General features: G+C 41.8%; 1 long non-coding RNA gene across 2 annotated transcripts; it reads left to right on the plus strand.

Annotated features, from left to right (window-relative positions):
* Positions 1-732: 732 nt before the first annotated feature.
* Positions 733-3,665, plus strand: LOC124021196. Of its 2 annotated transcripts, none has more exons than XR_006836216.1 (2): positions 733-1,233; positions 1,354-3,665. It is a non-coding gene; the product is annotated as an uncharacterized LOC124021196 (long non-coding RNA). The 2 variants fall into 2 exon arrangements; XR_006836217.1 differs by having other exon boundaries at positions 1,414-3,665.
* The last annotated feature ends 940 nt before the right edge of the window (positions 3,666-4,605 follow it).

Consider the following 4,605-nt stretch of genomic DNA (forward strand, 5'->3'; position numbering starts at 1 on the left):
TCTCCTTCTCCTTCTTCCTTCTCCTCCTTCTCCTTCTCTTCTTCTTCTCCTTCCTTCTTCTCCTCCTCTTCTTCTTCTTGTCCCTGTCCTTTTTCTTCTTGTCTCCTTCTTCTTCTTTCTTCTTCTTCTTCCTCTTGTTCTCTTCTTGTCCCAGTTCTTCTTCTTCCCAGTGTGTCTCTTCTTCTGGGCTCTCTTCTTCTTCGCTTGTTTTTCTCCCGTTTGATTCTACTCCTGTCCTCTCCATTTCTTTCTTCGTTGTCTTTCTCCAGCTTCTCCTTCTTCTCCTTATATCTTCTTATTTCTTCTTCTTCTTCTTCTTCCTTCTCTTCACTTCTTTCTCCTTCTTGTCTTCTTCTTCTTCTGTTACTTCTTCTTCTTCATTCTTCTTCTTCTTCTTCTTCCTTCTTCCCTTCTTCTTCTTCTTCTTCTTCTTCTTCTTCTCAAACACAATCTTCTTCTTCTTCTTCCATCTTCTTCTTCCTTCTTCTTCTTCTTCTTCTTCTTCCTTCTTCCTTGAAAACACTTCTTCTTGTAAATGTGTGAAATAAACAACTGGTATAATTGTCTGATCTTCTCTAAAGGAACTGATTTGATAAAAGTCAAGTAGAGAACAAAGATGTTTGTGTCTTTGTTTAAAAAAAAAACTTCTCTCATGTCGTCAAGGTGAACAGCTAATTGTATTTGAGGAATCCATGTTTTATTCTCATGATGATGTCCCATGATGTTGGGCTGGTATCTTATCGCTTGTTTTTAGACGTTTGATTCTACTCCTGTGATACGCATTTCTTTCACGTTGTATTTGACAGCACAGCGATATGTATATCTTATTATATTCATGGTGAACGTTTTCTTTCAAACACAATCATTCCCTGTGTGCAAGACTGTTACTGCAGACTGTAACTACATACTGTCTGCAAGACTGTTCCCTCCCCATCAGAACAGCACTGCACACTGTCAATTCACCATCAGCAAAGCAATATCATCACTCCCACGCCTTGAAAACACTTAATATGTAAATGTGTGAAATAAACAACTGGTATAATTGTCTGATCAAAACTAAAGGAACTGATGACTTGATAAAAGTCAAGTAGAGAACAAAGATGTTTGCGTCTGTTTAAAAAAAAAACACACGTCAAGGATGAACAGCTAATTTAGTAGAGGAATCACATGTTTTATTGGACATGATGATGATGATGATGCTATTTTAGACTGTCTGAGTCATTCACTCCAGAGGTAGATCTTTGTTGTGATGAGATGTTCAACTCTCTGCTGTATGGATCGTTCACTGCAGACGTAGATCTTTGTTGTGATGAGATGTTCAACTCTCTGCTGTATGGATCGTTCACTCCAGAGGTAGATCTTTGTTGTGATGAGATGTTCAACTCTCTGCTGTATGGATCATTCACTCCAGAGGTAGATCTTTGTTGTGATGAGATGTTCAACTCTCTGCTGTATGGATCGTTCACTGCAGAGGTAGATCTTTGTTGTGATGAGATGTTCAACTCTCTGCTGTAAGGATCGTTCACTCCAGAGGTAGATCTTTGTTGTGATGAGATGTTCAACTCTCTGCTGTATGGATCGTTCACTCCAGAGGTAGATCTTTGTTGTGATGAGATGTTCAACTCTCTGCTGTATGGATCGTTCACTCCAGAGGTAGATCTTTGTTGTGATGAGATGTTCAACTCTCTGCTGTATGGATCGTTCACTCCAGAGGTAGATCTTTGTTGTGATGAGATGTTCAACTCTCTGCTGTATGGATCGTTCACTGCAGAGGTAGATCTTTGTTGTGATGAGATGTTCAACTCTCTGCTGTATGGATCGTTCACTGCAGAGGTAGATCTTTGTTGTGATGAGATGTTCAACTCTCTGCTGTATGGATCGTTCACTCCAGACGTAGATCTTTGTTGTGATGAGATATTCAACTCTCTGCTGTATGGATCGTTCCCTGCAGACGTAGATCTTTGTTGTGATGAGATGTTCAACTCTCTGCTGTATGGATCGTTCCCTGCAGACGTAGATCTTTGTTGTGATGAGATGTTCAACTCTCTGCTGTAAAGGGCCTCAGCTCCTACTGGTGTTTATAAGGCTCCTGTCACGGACGACCGCTTCACCTTCTATTTACTTGATGTGGATGTTACTGGTTGTTTTACTGTGTTATGTTACATGTAGTGTTTTAACACCACTCTGAACCACACACTGAGTCGCCTGGTTTCTGCTCTTAACAACGGTCATTGTTGTCATTGTCAAGCTAAACGTAAAGTAAAAAAGCACAAACAGACTGTGGACTCAGGCTAGAATCTGAGGGCCCGCTACAGAGCAGTCTGTATCTGTAAGGGTTGAATCCTAGAATCTGAGGGCCCGCTACAGAGCAGTCTGTATCTGTAAGGGTTGAATCCTAGAATCTGAGGGCCCGCTACAGAGCAGTCTGTATCTGTAAGGGTTGAATCCTAGAATCTGAGGGCCTGCTACAGAGCAGTCTGGATCTGTAAGGGTTGAATCCTAGAATCTGAGGGCCCGCTACAGAGCAGTCTGTATCTGTAAGGCTTGAATCCTAGAATCTGAGGGCCCGCTACAGAGCAGTCTGTATCTGTAAGGGTTGAATCCTAGAATCTGAGGGCCTGCTACAGAGCAGTCTGTATCTGTAAGGGTTGAATCCTAGAATCTGAGGGCCCGCTACAGAGCAGTCTGTATCTGTAAGGGTTGAATCCTAGAATCTGAGGGCCCGCTACAGAGCAGTCTGTATCTGTAAGGGTTGAATCCTAGAATCTGAGGGCCCGCTACAGAGCAGTCTGTATCTGTAAGGGTTGAATCCTAGAATCTGAGGGCCCGCTACAGAGCAGTCTGTATCTGTAAGGGTTGAATCCTAGAATCTGAGGGCCCGCTACAGAGCAGTCTGTATCTGTAAGGGTTGAATCCTAGAATCTGAGGGCCTGCTACAGAGCAGTCTGTATCTGTAAGGGTTGAATCCTAGAATCTGAGGGCCCGCTACAGAGCAGTCTGTATCTGTAAGGGTTGAATCCTAGAATCTGAGGGCCCGCTACAGAGCAGTCTGGATCTGTAAGGGTTGAATCCTAGAATCTGAGGGCCCGCTACAGAGCAGTCTGTATCTGTAAGGGTTGAATCCTAGAATCTGAGGGCCCGCTACAGAGCAGTCTGTATCTGTAAGGGTTGAATCCTAGAATCTGAGGGCCTGCTACAGAGCAGTCTGTATCTGTAAGGGTTGAATCCTAGAATCTGAGGGCCCGCTACAGAGCAGTCTATATCTGTAAGGGTTGAATCCTAGAATCTGAGGGCCCGCTACAGAGCAGTCTGTATCTGTAAGGGTTGAATCCTAGAATCTGAGGGCCCGCTACAGAGCAGTCTGTATCTGTAAGGGTTGAATCCTAGAATCTGAGGGCCCGCTACAGAGCAGTCTGTATCTGTAAGGGTTGAATCCTAGAATCTGAGGGCCTGCTACAGAGCAGTCTGTATCTAAGGGTTGAATCCTAGAATATGAGGGCCCGCTACAGAGCAGTCCGGATCTGTAAGGGTTGAATCCTAGAATCTGAGGGCCCGCTACAGAGCAGTCTGGATCTGTAAGGCTTGAATCCCGGTCAGTCTCTGTTCTGATGTCACTGATGTAATCACATTATCAATATTCACTGAAATAAAAAACTGAAATCACACCAGACCTGTCAACCTGTGAGTTTATTAAAACCATACAGTGATGTGATTATATGGCGGTTTCTAGAGAGTAACAGGTCTTTATCTGGAAAGGGTCAGTAACATAACAGCAACGTCACCTGAACTCACATCACAAATATGATATAACACTTGTCAACAAAACCTCTCAGGTCATTGATATAACACAATATATTGGCTGACTTTACTTAACAATATGTTGGTTGATTCATTCATTTGCACACACAACATATCCACACATTCTACTGTATATCAGACCTGCACTAAATACTATACTTTATCTGTAACCCCCAGACCATAATCAATAACATCATTATCTATATACTACTAACAACATCATAACAATAATCTACATTATAATCAATATTATAACATTTATAATCAATAATCTATATAATATAACAATAAACATCATAATCAATAATCATTTATAATCAATAACATCATTATCTATATACTACTAACAACATCATAACAATAATCTACATTATAATCAATATTATAACATTTATAATCAATAACTGTCACGCCTTGGTCATTGTATTTTGTGTTTGTGTTATATGTTTGGGTAGGCCAGGGTGTGACATGGGTTTATATGTTGTGTTTCGTATTGGGGTTTGTATTATTTGGGATCGCGGCTGATTAGGGGTGTGGTATAGGTTTGGCTGCCTGAGGCGATTCTCAATTAGAGTCAGGTGCTTATAATATATAATAATATAATAAAAAGCAGACGCTTTTATCCAAAGCGACTTACAGTCATGTGTGCATACATTCTACGTATGGGTGGTCCCGGGGATCGAACCCACTACCCTGGCGTTACAAGCGCCATGCTCTACCAACTGAGCTATTGCGTTGTCTCTGATTGGGAACCGTATTTAGGTAGCCTGAGTTCGCTTTGTATTTTGGTGGGTGTTTGTTCCTGTC

This window comes from Oncorhynchus gorbuscha, unplaced genomic scaffold (assembly GCF_021184085.1).
Source record: "Oncorhynchus gorbuscha isolate QuinsamMale2020 ecotype Even-year unplaced genomic scaffold, OgorEven_v1.0 Un_scaffold_1082, whole genome shotgun sequence".
Lineage (NCBI taxonomy): Eukaryota > Metazoa > Chordata > Actinopteri > Salmoniformes > Salmonidae > Oncorhynchus > Oncorhynchus gorbuscha.